The sequence below is a fragment of the Daphnia magna genome, linkage group LG7 (assembly GCF_020631705.1).
Source record: "Daphnia magna isolate NIES linkage group LG7, ASM2063170v1.1, whole genome shotgun sequence".
NCBI classification, from domain to species: domain Eukaryota; kingdom Metazoa; phylum Arthropoda; class Branchiopoda; order Diplostraca; family Daphniidae; genus Daphnia; species Daphnia magna.
Window position 1 is genome coordinate 4,353,830 of NC_059188.1, and position 15,475 is coordinate 4,369,304.

The following is a 15,475-nucleotide window of genomic DNA, read 5'->3' on the forward strand; positions in this document are numbered from 1 at the left end:
TACAAAAATTGAATACAATTGCGTGAGTTTAGTGCCACTTGCAATAATTGTGTCATTGTTTTATTTACTTTTTGGACATGTCCTTTAACGAAAACCAAAGTATTGTTTACGAATTAGTCCAGAATTTTGTGAAATCGCAAGAATGTCTGGCCCACTTAAGTACCTACGTAAAACAGGACAGTTTGGTAATGCAAGCTGCAATTGGACACGATTGGGGTAGGTTAAAAGTAAATGCCACGTATGGTATTATTGCATCTCCTGACAACCCGAAAAGGATAAATGACGTAAGTATTTTGTTTACACAGTATGCTTTCTTTTCACTCGTCACAAGTCTAATTGTCTTTAATATTAGCTTTTTGGTGAGATTGAAACGTATCTTACCAATAATATAGATACTATTTTCCCATCAAGTGATCTTTCTCGAGCTGGAGCTCGTAAACTAATACATTATGTGCTGATGCCAGAGGTTAATCTTACTAAGTTTTTATATACTGAAGTTTCTAATGTAACGATACTTTTATATGCAATAAGATATGGTGTTGCAATGGAAACATCCAATTATGATCTTGCTCCTAATGTCATCCGAGACATTGTGTGGTACGGATATGACCACCTAGTACGTGTAATTGCAAAATGTAAAAATGGAGGTAAGAGTAATATCATGGAAGAATTCCATTCATTTTTATAAACAAATTAATGCATGTATTTTATTGTTATTTACAGAACAAAGTGTAACCCCAGCCACTGATCCTGAGGCAACAGCCCATGTTAACGATGATTTAGTTGTAGTTGTAAGTGGCACAGATGCAGTACCAGTACCGGTAGTTTTATCCGCAAAGACGGACATCTCAGAAAAACCTGTGGTAATTAAAATATTCAATTTGTTTAATAATTAAGGTTCGACAAATATTAAATAACCTGATTGCGTATATTTTTCATATTTTTCTAAGCATAATGTGATAGCTGGGGAAAAAGGTAGCAAAAATAGGAGAACAATAAAACGCAAATTCTGTTGCCTTCCATGCCAAAACACGGAGAAAATTCCAACTGGCGAGGACTACGTTCAGTTAAGCAATCTTGGAGTAGGTCTCAAAGAAGTTTCAGTCTTCACCGATGCTACTGCAAAGGAATTGCAGGAGTAATTTTCAGGTAAGATTCATTTGCTTGCATACATCACCCGTTACACTAACAGATTTGCATAAACTAAAGGACTTACCCACCTTTAGCTGGACACCAATATGTTTATGGAAAATCGTTCCGCAAGACTCTGCCAGCTACTTTTTTACTGGATATGTCCTCGGACATGGCATATGTTCAGGTAAGTCGTGTTATTTATTCCGTTTGGTCTTTTTGCTTTGTCTTCTAACCTGTTGAACATTTATCCATTGTTACAGCGAACTAATAATGGTGCTGGAAGCATAATTTACATAATGCCCATTGGCCGGAATTTGGAATTCGATGTAGTTGACATGAACACCTAGTTCATTGAAGAAGAAATACTTTATAACGACATCTTATTTTGAAACTGTTGAACCAATGAATTTTCTTATAGCCAATTTCAACGTGAATGTCTGATATACGTTTATACTTGTAATTGTTCCAGTGATCGACTGAGAAGGCCATCTGCCTCGGTTTTCCATCTTCCGGACAGGTGTAGGGATTGCCGTCGTGTTCCGGCAGCATGTCAACGTCGTGTAAGATGATACATTGGTACTCCTCTTGCGATAGCTGAGCTTCTTTGAAGCCGATGTTCATCAACTTGCCACGGTTGAACGGAGAACGTTGGAACTTTCTCGGGGCCGTGACCGCAATGTTTCAACGTACCAAGTCACAAAATCTGACGGTAGTCAGAGCTTTCGACGGCGACGTGTCGCAGGTGGTTCATTACAAAACCATGTCGCGTCCGAGAGCCACTCCAAATACGGACCGGATGTCGGTGAGCAACGAAGGCTGGAAAAAATTTAAAAAGGACGGGCTCGTCGATTTGAGATACACGAGGCTCAGTTTGAAGCTGGGACCTCTTTGCACTCGCATCGTTGTCAATATTCAGCCATACAACATATCCACTTAGATGTTTTGCATTCTCGATCCACACCCATCCACACCTTCAATGACGTTGACGTGGTGGATCGCTAATCCATCGCTTTGTTTTGATTGCATTATTACGCATCATACGTTAACGAGTAGCATCGTTTTGTTAATTTATTTATGTAATTAATAGCTAGGGAGTATTTTGCATACACGTCAATAAACCAAAATATTGTGAATCGATATGAGACCATTTCTGAATCTGACTCATTCACGTTTGCTAGCCAGCAAAGACACAGTTCGTATCCCCGCAGACAAGGGGGGACTTTGAAAGCTGAAAGAATGATGCACCTCTTTTCGATGCAGGATATCTTCCAGCAGTCGTGACTATCGAAAGCATTCCCGTCTTTGGAACAACAGAGCCGGAAATAAAAATGAGAGTTTCGGTTTCAGTAAACACGAGAAACAAGCACATTTTTTTTTTTTTCAACTGTATACCACCTGTTTATGGCTCACTCCTCCCTCCTGCCGCAAAAATGAAAATTCAAAGAGTTGACATGAAAGAATTCCTCATTTTGTGTGTGTGTGTGGCTTAGTACCAACTTAACTGACGACGATGGGACATCGTTTTGACATGACGCTAGTCAAAGGGTTGAATTCATGGATGAACCGAAGGTGGTGCTCGTCCAAAACGTTGTTATGTTCCAGTAGCAGCTTCCTCGGAGCTGTCCTCGCTGTTTATTACTTATGTTGCCAGGCCGTTGTGGCCACCAGTTCTCACCACATCATCAACAGGTATAAAATATATGCCATCGATTTATCATACACACCGTGTTCCAGCTTGTTGATTCTGAAACGCTTTATGTCCTCGTCAGAATGTTTAATTGCTATCATTATGCAGATTCCAGCGGCAATCGAACGGCCTGCATATCCATGCGATCGCAAGATTATCATTCTCTACTGGACAAAGTGTTTCGGGATGACGGACTTTGGTTTCGGCACGGGACGGGCACCGTTCGTCGAATGTCCGGCCAGTAATCAAGCCAGTGACAGAGGCAAGCCAGCTCGTGATATCAACGTGAACGATTTGCCTCCGGGCGGATGGAGGCGGCTGCATCATCAGCATTACGTCTTCCTCCTTTACGAATCGCCATTGCACACGGACCTGAAGATGTTGCGGCAACCTTTACTCCGAAATTACTTCAATAGGACGATGACTTATCGTCGTGATTCGGACATCGTTGATTTGCATACGCACGGACGGATGCAGTGTATTGACGCTGCTTCTCCGTCCTGCATCCAATTCCCACGAAATACACAGAACCAAATCGTTCAAGAAAATCACAATTCAACATCAGTTCCCGTCAAAATTGACTTGTCGTTTAAAAACCGAACGGTCGCCTGGTTCGTTTCACATTGTAACAAGCACAGTCGGCGTGAAGCGCTGGCCCGTAATTTATCGCAATTTATTCCAGTGGACATGTTCGGTACTTGCGCGGAAGCTAGCATCAATGCCCCAACGATACGGCCTGCAACCTGGCCATCAGTCATCATTATCGTTTCTACCTGAGTTTCGAAAACTTCGAAAACTCTTTGTGCTTAGATTACGTCACTGAGAAACTCTACCGACCCTTGCAATACAACGCAGTTCCAGTGGTGTATGGAGGAGCTGATTATTTCATGTACCTTCCAACTGGATCGTACGTGAACGCCATGGACTTCGACAGTCCCGAGCGTTTGGCCGATTATTTGAATAAACTGATGGTCGACGATAAGCTGTACTTGTCTTACTATCGCTGGAAGGCGAAATACGTAGTAAAAAACAAGCCCGAAGATGGGATGTGTCAATTATGTCAATTACTTGGTGATCCCGAAACAAAAGACAAGAGTTATGCCGATATTGTTGAGTGGTGGGCAGGTGGTGTCAAACGAACCCAAAATGCCAGTCTCCACCACCAACAAACCTCGTTCGATTAACTCGCACATCGAGTTCAAACAAGATGTACTACACTCCGTTGAATCTACTGAAAATGTTTTGCCACGATTCCAAAACCAAAAACACGATGGCACGATCAAACGTCACTTTGCATATATATCTGTTTGGTGTCGTTGAGTCTAATACACCAATTATCCACCGTAACCTTTTCTGTACACCGTTTTCAGTGGTTTAATTCCCTTGGGTATTGTTAATGAAGTGGATGATAACAGGGGGTTTCTGGGGTCGATGACCTGAGTTCGAGAGAGGCGGATAAGTATTATTTTGTTTGTTTTTTTTCTGTTAAATCCCAAAGGATTTTCAAGTTTGAAGTACAGGCCCAGCTGGGCAATGGTTAGGCATTGGTCTCGTAGACAGCAGCAAGGTAGGTCGATCTGAAATGGAATACAACTTACGTTTAGTGCCAGGAAAAAAATCGAATTCTACCATTCTTTGTGACCAATATTTCTTCACATACCACAAAGATGGCGTAAATACCAAAGGACTCAAGTAAGTACCTAAATGTTATAGTTCGTGTGATAATTGTAATACATAACAACCTTTATTAAAAAGGAAACTTAGATGTTCTAAATCAAGGGGAGAGTATAAATGTAAGTTTCGACTTATTGCTCAACCAAACATGAACTACCGACATGCCGGATTTGAACACAATCATGGCAACGATGAAGCGGAACTGAAAAATTTTGCTGTATTGGCGGAGGCTTTTCGACGTGCCCAATTGGAAGGAAGGTTAGCAAGGCATGTTTTTGAGGACGTCCGTGCCGAGTAAGTTTATATTCTAGTTAGCAATTTAAAAGTTCCGTGAGCGTAATCTTATTGCTTATAGAACTCCAGGCGCTAATGTTGGTTATAACCAAAACGTGCAACGGGCGATGCAGAGGGCTCAAAGAAGAGCGGAGCCCGCAAACCCAGCATCAGTAGCTGAAGCCGCGGCAATGTTGGCGGCCAACGATCGCTACAGGTATAAATAAATATATTTTTATGCATGGCTTATCTGAATTACTAAATTGTATTTCAGGAAAGCGCTAGGTACTGATGTCGATTTTTGGGATGGGTTAGTGTCAACCGAGACATCAAGCGCACTTGTTTTTATCAGCTGCCCTGCTATTCTGTCTCTCCTAAGAACATCTTCGGAAATATATAGTGATGCGACTTTCGCCACCCTTCCCGTGGGTTTTTCTCAGCTGTTTACAATTCATATATCAGCTCACGGACACGTAAGTGCATTTGTCTAAGCTTATAGTAACTATTTTCAATTAATGCTTGATGTTCCCTCCGGTAGATATTCCCTGTTGCATATGCAATGATGACGGGAAAATCTGAGTCACTTTATGACTTGATTTTTGCTCAAGTTCTCCGCAAATTGGACACCCTTTTTCCAGGAGATGCCACTAGCGTGCGTCTTATGATAAGCGATTATGAATTCGCTATTCTGAATTCAAGCAAAAGAGCTTTCCCACAAGGAAGAGCCAGAGGTTGCTGGTTCCATTTTGGCCAGGTATTCTATGTTGCTATACAAATTTCATTGTATGCCATTAAGCTTTTAACAATTTCATTCCTAATTCTAGGCAATTTATCGTCGGGTGTGCAGTGAGGGTCTACAAGTTGCCTACGGTCGTCCAAATGTACAAAAAGTAGTAAAACTATTAATTGCGATTGCTCTTTTACCATCCGAAAGCGCATTGGAGGGATTCGAGGTACGATTTTATATTCATCCGCGTATTTATTTTTGGTTTGTTTTTATTTACTGCTTTTATATTATGGTTTCTTTAAGCTCTTGAATAGCACCTTTATGCACTAAAATTCTGCCCAAAATTATTTCGTTCCCTATGTCAAGCTGTATATATATATATATGTAGTACATTGGAGTAAAATTTAAAGTTGTCTAATGAACTCTTTCCGCCCCCTTTTCATTATTCTTTTGACAGCTAATTCAAAATAATTCTGTGGCTTTACTGGAAGCTGAACCTGAAGATGTAAAAGATGCATTCCGAAGAATTTTTGCATATTTTCATAACTACTGGATGTTAATCGTAACACCAAGGAAATTCTGTGTAAGCGGGGATGGAAGGCAAACAAATAACGAAGTCGAAAGTTTCCATCGTTGGTTTAATAGACGGTGCGACGGACAACATCAAAATTTTTGGAAATTTATTCGTAAGTAGAGCTCAACTAATTTACATTACATTTTCTCCCTATTTAATTGTTTTCCTTTGGAAAAGGTCATTTACAAAAAGTTGAACGAGACGTTCGGATAGACAGTGATCTTGTCGCAAAAAACAAACCAATAAGAAGACCTCAAGTGCCAAATCAGCGCTTTATTGACCGAACCATCATTGGAAATCAAGAGTTGCTGACAAGTGGCCGCGTCAACGTGTACCATTTCCTCGAAATGTGTTCAAATTTTTTTGAACCGGCACGTGAGCCGGTGGACAATCCGCCAATGGTACGTTATTAATACTTAGGCTACCTTTGTTATGCTTCTAATTTAAAGCTATTCTATTTAGCGTGCAAGAAGACAGCGAAGGCCTGGAGTTCGTGGACGGCAAGCAGTTGTTTAAGGGGCTTCCTTGCCTGTGTTATTTTTTAAGCCTTGTGTTATTTTTTAAGTTATAATTTTTTTTTCCTTATGTCCTGCCGAAGTGTAACCAAGCACTGTTTAAATTTACGTTTGATCGTGATTGCCATATGTGAATCTACCCAGAAAAATTGTACAACCGTGAACGAAGAATTTTGTATTTATGTTGTTTAATACATTAACATTTGAACTACAATCTGTTTGTGTTCTGAAGTCTGACTGGAACAAACATGGTTACCCATGTTCGTTCCATTTCAGAATACAATAAGGGTCAAAAGTCTGACTGGAACAAACATGGTTACCCATGTTCGTTCCATTTCAGAATGCAAGAAGGGAAAGAAGTCTGACTGGAACAAACATGGTTACCCATGTTCGTTCCATTTCAGAGTACAATATTTACATAATTGTAATTAAACTTTTCTTCTATAATAAAAATAAATAAGTTATCCAGCCGATAAATGTAAGCACAAATATCTATACAATAATCATAGTCAATTAAAAATACCTATGTTCTTAACGATCCTTCAGCTGCAACAAATAAGCAAATCCGTGCGACACTGGATTGGGAGTCCTTTTGTCGCTGGATGAGGAGTTCCTATGTCGTAAAGAACACTCGAAAAAAAAGAAAACAAAAACAAAAAGATTCCAAATGTCTATTACCCGGGAGTTCGAACGTCGATTGCCTGGGAGTCCACTCGTCGTTTAACTGGAAGTCTTTTCGTCGCTGAGTACTGGTCGAGTATTCTGCTACTTGGGTTCAGCAACATTTTGTTGTGTGTCCAAATGTCGGGAACCACTAGTCCTAAAGTCGATGGGCAGATGTCCTGGCGTCGTGTGCCAGATGTCCAAGTGTCGGAAACCTGCAACCAAAAGTCGTTTCCCCTGGAGTCCTTTTGGTAACTCGCCCAAAAGAGTGCATGCCATTCTACTCTTCCCCAAATCACCCGTTTTGTTGGCCATTCGTGTACCATATGGCTGGAAAAGAAACACATCTATACTGACTTCTGGGGTTGGCAAACTCCAAGTCAATCAAGAGTGCCAATCGAAGTTAATGCACATGAATGTGAAAAAATGCGTGATTGCCGATTGTGCCATGGCAAAAGCATGGACTACTTAGGAAACAATAAGTGGTCGTTCGAACGTATTCCAAATGTGCAGGGTAGCTGGCTTCAAGTCACAGCTGATCAGCTGATCAACTGTCGATTAGAAGAAGTTACTTTAGAAACTGAGTGCGCTAACTGTACGATAAGTTCAACCATTGGCGATATACCGGGAGGGATCAACGGATCCGTTTCTCACAACCTAGTGACCATTGTCTGGAAAGAATCGTTAAGAGAAGTTCAACAGTGCAAACTAAGGCTTGTGGAAACAGGTATCGCTCAGCGTTACCTGACTAACAACAGTGGAATAGAAAGAATTCGTGACGTCGAACAACAACTTGACTTTGTTTACAATACAACTAACAAGGAATATTGTAATTCATCCGAAAAAAGTTACAAACAAGTAATCGCAATGGACAAAGTTATTTTACGTTTACATTCTTTAACTGATACCAACGCTCATCCGAGTAAACCACTGGAAGAAGACATCGAAAAAATTGCTGACATTATCCGGGCTGAAATCAGCGGAGCAGCACATTCTCCATACGCACGAGACCGAACTACCGATGGAATAAATGGAGTGGCTCGAGAAATTCGAGCTCTGCAATGTGAAAATCGAGTGCTGGCACACAAAACTGCTATCGCCACCGCACAACACAGTGGATGGCTTGCTGCCAGTTACCTTAATTTACCCACATGTAGCAAATTGATAGCCACTGGTGAATCGATCAGCGTCTATCAATGCTCCCCGAAAAATTCAACGATCACAACTGAAATCACAAGCTGTGGTCCTCAACCCAAACTCGGCGACTACACTTTAGACACTGAAGGATGGGAACTGACGCCTTACACCCCCTGTTACTGGCACAAAAATTTCGTCAACATCAACGGCCGAGCACATTTCTACAAAAACAGTTCTTGGCATCCAATCGTCCCCGGTGTAATAATCCAAGGACATAGTTTGATCAACACTTTGCCGTATGAAATTGATAAGCTACTCGCACTAAGTTTACACCCCGCGCTAACCCCCCACCCGATGAGCACCGCAGCTGCAATCGCCGAGATAATAGCTGCTGCTAAAGAAGAACATAGCATCGACCTTGGAAATCCTTTTCACATGAGCACTCTTCTTTCCTCACTCCAAAAAGAAAAGAACGTTTCCCTGTCGTCTAAGATTCTTAGTTGGTCAAGTAGCATTTGTAGTCTTCTAGGGATGGGATTTATCAGATTCTTTTTCTTTCATTTTTGTGGAGTAGGTTCCCTTATTGCAAGATACATACCTTGTTGTTCTTTTCTAAGTACTTGTAACCCTTTCACTTGCTTCACCAAAACATCTGATAATGATATAGAAGTAGGCCACCCCGCGTTATTAAACCCCTCAAATACATCCCCGCCCATTACTATTGTAAACTTACCCGCCTCTATTCAACAACCCGCCCCGGAACTTTTTGCCCCATCAGCCCCTTTTCTACAAGGAGAGCCTCCACGGAACAAATTCCACCGGGACGCACTAAGAAAAGCACATCGAGAAGCAGCTGTTCTGTTGAATTAATTAATGTTGTTTTCTTGTTTTGTTTTGACTCACTTTCTATTCCGTTCCAAATTTGACCTTGATTGATTGCGAGACGCAATCTTTTGGAACCGGATAGCTATGTAAAGACCCAAAACAATTTATTCTTTATTATTTTCATTATTTTTCCTAACCTTTATTCTTACGTAACATTAATTTTCTATACGCTCCTCTTTTCTATGTAATTTCTTCCTTAGACGTTTTACAGACTGATTTACCCTTCAAACGTTTCAACTTAATTTTCTTGTAGTTCGACCTTCATGAAACCCGTATAAAAACTTTTGTTCTATAGAAAGTAGAGAGAGTCACTTTTCACAATTCAGTTCTTAAAGGTTTGTTCCCCAATTTTTTGTGCTACTGAAATATACTTTACTAGAAACGACAATCAAAAAGTAAGTTAAAATATTAATAACTTACAATATCATCAGACTGAATCCGGTATTTGATCTGGTGTCGAAGCTTGAATTATTTATAAACTCCTGTGATTCTTGGTTATTTTGGATGGTTTCGTTTCGTTACTTGAATTTTTTAATATAATAAATCAATCGAGATCCTGTGCAGGAATACACCAACAGCTGATTCTCTGTCGACCTATGTCCATTGCAGTGTTTCGGATTTTTTTTTTCAAATCAAATCCAAATCCAATCAAATCCAAATCCTCCCGGATTTTTAAGGGATTTGGATTTGCCTTATTTTTCAATGGCTTGGATTTGGATCGGATTTGATCCCCACAAAAAAAAACCGGATTTTTTCAAATCAAATCCAAATCCTTTATAAAGATAAGTTTCGGATTTTTCTCCAATTTAGAATTTTTTTCCTGTACCACCCAGCCACTGTTTAGTATTTACCTTTCTTGTCGTCTGCAGACTCTGCAGACGGACAATCATTGCTCTCCTGACAATGATTGTCCTTCTGACTTGCGCTTTAGTCCCTTGGGTTATTGGAAAGTAAACGCCCATCGATTCCCGTTGTTGGCTTTGATAGCAAGGGAGCTCTTCGGGGTGCCCGCTTCGGGAGGAGAGATCGAACGGGTCTTTAGCACCGCCACGGACATTGCATCGGCTAAAAGAAATCGCATTAAGCCTCCTCTCTTCGCGAAAATGCTTTTCATAAAGCGAAATATGAAACTTATGAGTCCTGTGACTCCTGTCAAACACAAATGATGAATTGTGGCTAACTCTTTTTTTTTTTGCTCTTTTCACCATTTTCAGTCAGAATACTCAGAAATAAAAAGATTTAATCCAACTTAAGAAATCTAAAGGAACCTGTTATTATAGTTAAAAAAAAAATGGATTTTGTAAGAAATCAAAAGTCAAACAGACTTTTTAGCAAAACTTCTGTTAAAAAGTAAACTAATCCTATTAAGTCTTGGGTTTTTATTTGATATTAAATTAGGGATTAAAGTCAAAAAAATTAAAAGGAAATTTAAAAAATTTTTACCTTGACACAGAATATGTAGAAGAACTTGTATGTAACTATGTGTTACATGTTGCAATCATAAAATTAACAATTGATTGTGAATTGGATTGGATTTGGATCGGATTTGGATCGGATTTGGATCGGATTTTCTCAAATTTAAAATGATTTGGATTGGATTTGGATTTGGATTTGGATTTGGATTTGGATTTGATTTGGAATGGATTTTGCTGATTTTTTCGAGCTTAGGATTTGGAACGGATTTCAAAACACACGCAATGATTTGGATTTGAGTCAAATCCGGCAAATTTAGAAAATCCGAAACACTGGTCCATTGAAGTCTTTTCTCAGTCACTGTCTTCCTCGTCACCAACAGGTGATGCTTGCGAAGACAAAGCCTTGGCTGCTTTCAGTTTTTCTGGAGCCAATACAAAACGTTTTTTTTTTTTTTCAACTGAGAATCATTTGCGTCTGGTAGTGTCTTACACAAACCCTCTGAAACAAAAAGATTGTTTGGATATTAACAATCTTAAAACAAAATTTGTCAACTTACCGTGAACAGCAGCAACAATTTTAGAACCTGCAATTTTAGGTTTCTTTACATCCCATTTTTTCTTCCGCACCAATTGCAAGCAGATCGACACTCCTTTGTTGTTATTTGATCCAGTGGCTCCTATCTTTTGTAAAAGATAAGTTAAGATAAGTTAAGATAAGATATTTTTGGTATCTTTTTGGTATCTTTTATCTTGTGTCAAATTCAGTTAAAATTAAGTATCTTTAACTTTAGGGTATGAAAATCAATGGTAACTTTTGCCCTCAAAGATAAGATACTCAAGATCCCATCTAGCGGTAGAAAAATGAATTACTTTGAGGGATGAAATTAGAAAATTTTAAGACCAAGGCTGTCACTATCAGACAGGACCTGCAACGTCCTGAATCAGGACGTTGCAGGCAATCTCTTACAGGCAATTTGGCTATTATTGGTATTCGTTTTATACTGATACTGTATAATCTATATACAGCAGTGTTTGTTATGTTATCTCCCTGTCGCTGACTTGCTGTTGGAACTTGGAATAGTGAATTATCACTATCAGGTTAGTCAGGTATGACTGATTAACCAATGCCAAATGTGTTCTGAGAATGTGTGCGATTCATGGAGACTATAACTACTATACTATAACTCTGTAAATACTATTTGGTAAAAATGATTGCGCTCAGATTTCCATTGATATGGTTATGGTCAGGTCAGTCAAAAAACTTGTGTGGAAAACTAAAGCGAGCTGGAAAATTTTAAAGCGCAGTCCTTTTTCATGCAATTCATCATAATTCCCAACACATTCACACTTTCACAGAACACATTTGAGCTTAACCCCTATTTATTGATATTATTATTGAAGTGTTTTTCTCTTTCAGGGCATTGTGAACCTCAGTAGCCATCCTAAGATCCTATAGGTCCTACAAGTTATATACTGCCATACCCATGGCATCCAGAGGAAACAGGGCAGTAGGAAGAACACGGGGATCGACAGCTTCAAGAGGTCGAGGCAGAATCTCTGTGGAACCGGGAGAAAAAAACCTTATTGAAATCGTAAATGAGATTCCTATCTCGCATGCTCAACAGCAACTATTGGATGAGGAAAGGTAAGAGAGAGATGATGAAGCAATGGATGATGCTGAGAATAACACCACAGTCAGCAAAGCTACTGAGCCTCTACCTTCGCCCGGAAATCCATTACCAATATTTACTGTTCAGTCCTGGAAGTCAAAGTGGAGAAGAGATTTCTTCACAGATTGGCGTTGGGCAGAAAAAAAGAAAGGCACTGGCCATCAAGTTTGGGCTTGATGCAAAACTGGAAAATGCCAAACAAACAAAAAGCCACACTACTACGTTGGTGAACTTACTTCATTTTCTAACTTCGAGAAGCATCTAAGTCTCTGTCATTCTAAAGAATACAGCAAATACAAGAAACTTAAAAGTATGAATGATTCCAGTTCGAGCCAAGCAACCCTACACACATTTCAACAGTTTCGACTGACCAAAGACCGACAGAAGAAAATTGATCTTGATCTTGGTTACGCTGTAGCGAAAGACAATATCCCAATCAACATTTTGCGTCGGCCGAGTTTTCGACAATGGATTCACGTACGAATTCCTGAATCCTGATTATTATTTTTTACTTTCAAAATCAAACTTTTCCTTTTTTACAGTCAGCAGTGCCTGGATACAAACTTCCAGGAATCGAAAGAATGAGATACAAAATAATACCCGACATTGTTCACACAACAAGAGATAAATTGATGAAGATCATCAAGGAATCTACGTCGTTCACAGTCATTCTCGACAGCTATGGAAGTTCTAGTGAATCCAGTGGATCACGACAGTGACCTTTGCGTCACTAAGCCCCTCGAGTATTGGAAATCTAATCAGTGTCGTTTTCCAATACTAAGCGAAATCGGAAGAGATGCTGTTAGCGTTGCAGCATCATCAGGATCTGTTGAACGGGCTTTTAGTGTAGCTTCGGATATTTTATCAGCAAAACGCTCCGCCATGAAACCAGATCTCTTCATCAACTTGATGCTTATCAAGTGCAACGCAGGGCTTAAAGTTGGTTTACGTGATGCTGTGTAAAACTGTAAACTAAAAGTAAGACTGTCATGCAATACAATGCAGAAATTCATTAATTTATCGACTCAAATATTGTTTTTCTTTTTTTTTTTGCTAAAAAATAACTTTTATCTTATCTTAACTTATCTTATCTTTATCCCACCATAAAAATTCGGAAATATCTTATCTTTACTGTTTTTTTAAGATAATATATTGTATCTTAGCATTTTTTTTGGTATTTCGGAATAACTTAACTTAACTTTTTTTTCGGGCTATTTTTTTTACTATCTTTAACTTTAGGGTAAAAAAAACAGATAGGAGACACTGATTTGATCCCACGCCCTAGATACCGCTTTAGCAACAGTGTCTCCGCCACATCTCTTCACTAGAAGAATCTTAGAATTCAAATGTATAAAATACGTGAAGATTTTAGGAATAATAAAATTTTTGAGTTTACCACAGCATCAAACATTTTGGGTTCCGACAATATTTTGTTCTAAAATTCTTGAAATTCAGTTACGACTTTAAGTGGAAGTTCATTCAAATTATCTTCTTCAATTTGAGAAGCAATTTTCCGATCAATTTTATCTTCGAGATCCCTGTTTCACAAATCAATCTCTTTCGACATTTCTAGTACTTGCTCTAGAGCCTTTATGACCATCAAATGCTAACGGGATGGCCCATTACTTATGCTGATACTTCCTTTCTGAAAAAATAAACAAATTTCAAAAGAAATATATTTGTGGTTTCAATTTACGTATTTTACATACAGTACCCGCCCTTAGTATCCGAACGCTGGAGCCATTTAACCCAGCCTGATGACGAATGGTGTGTAGCGCGGATAGAGAAATGGGGTAGTAAAAATTAAAAAAAAGCTACAAAAAAATTTTCTAGTGTTACATAAGCAATAAGCTATCCAGTACGATTTTTTTTTATTTTGTAGCTACAATATTTGGTGACTAGCATGCTAGTCATCAAATATCCTAACACCGCTTCGCCCTATGGGGCGTCAAATGACACAGGGGCACGTGTGGGCCACAATTTTGAGATATTTGTCGTAACTGACCATTAATTGGATCGATAAAGATATCGATTGAAATGTGAGTAGGGCAGATCGAACCCATATTGGACACTGCACCAGGTTAGACAGTGGCTTTAAAAATAGTAATATTTATTTTTTTATTTTAAATTTTTTATATGTGGTTAGAATTAGTGTTAACTTAGATTATGTATACTTTCATTTATATCCTTTGGTTTTTTCTTCAATTATTTAAAAAACATGGGGTAAAAATTTTTAAATTTCTTCCCTGTTGAATTTAGCATAGTGTCCAAGATATTAAAGTAAAAAGAAAATAGATGGCTCTGTTATGTAATTCATTTGTCTACAAAACAACGCTAAAATAAATTTAGGTTGTAAGGTTAAGTCGCAATTTAATTTTGGAAGGAAGTGGGTATTTTGCAATGTTCTGTCGAATAAAACATTCGAATAAAATTTCGAATAGAATAACGCAAAATTTCGAATATTTATTCATTATTCGTGGAATAAAAATTGTACTTATTCGTATTTGTTATTCTTATTCGTTGTAACTCCAAATTGTATAATTTCGAATACAATTTTGAATAAGTAAATTTTTTTTTTGGCAAAAAATCTCATTTTTATTGCTGTTTAGTACAAACATTTTCTATTTTTGGTGGCCTAAATTCCATTTTTATTTGATATTCCAGAGCCATAGACCCCTGGTTGCTCCACTGTGGCTATTTTCCCTCTCCGAAAAAGGGGTACCCTTTTTCGGGGAACATTAAAAGTTTTCCACCAGACGAAAGCACCTCTTGTGGGTGTGTTGGTGTTCACTCCTCGCACAGGCTCATTTATAGCCAGGTTGCGCTCGCACCGGGCGGAAAATCACTCTTACGCTCCGCACTGAAATCCCCGTTTTTTTTCGTATAGTGTTCCCCCCAGAGGGTACCCCTTCTCCGAGAGGGAAAATAGCCATAGTGGAGCAACCAGGGGTCTATGACTCTAACTATTTTAATTGAAATTTATTCGTTATTCGTATTCGCGAATAAAACGTCATTTTTATTCGTTATTTGTTATTCGTATTCGTTTGTACTGCTTATTCGTATTCGTTTACAAAAGGAATCAAGTTTTTCCTTATTCGACAGAACACTGGTATTTTGTGGT

At 38.9% G+C, this 15,475-nt stretch overlaps 2 long non-coding RNA genes and 1 pseudogene across 2 annotated transcripts; 2 read left to right on the plus strand and 1 right to left on the minus strand.

Annotated features, from left to right (window-relative positions):
- Positions 1–504: 504 nt before the first annotated feature.
- Positions 505–1,471, plus strand: LOC123474329. The gene is made up of 5 exons (XR_006648957.1): positions 505–647; positions 724–863; positions 951–1,149; positions 1,210–1,318; positions 1,395–1,471. It is a non-coding gene; the product is annotated as an uncharacterized LOC123474329 (long non-coding RNA).
- A 339-nt stretch (positions 1,472–1,810) lies between these two features.
- On the plus strand, positions 1,811–5,662 carry LOC116935703 (annotated as a pseudogene).
- A 1,082-nt stretch (positions 5,663–6,744) lies between these two features.
- Positions 6,745–7,748, minus strand: LOC123474330. Its single transcript, XR_006648958.1, has 2 exons — positions 7,263–7,748; positions 6,745–7,197 (listed from the first exon to the last, which is right to left on the minus strand). It is a non-coding gene; the product is annotated as an uncharacterized LOC123474330 (long non-coding RNA).
- Between the last annotated feature and the right edge of the window lie 7,727 nt (positions 7,749–15,475).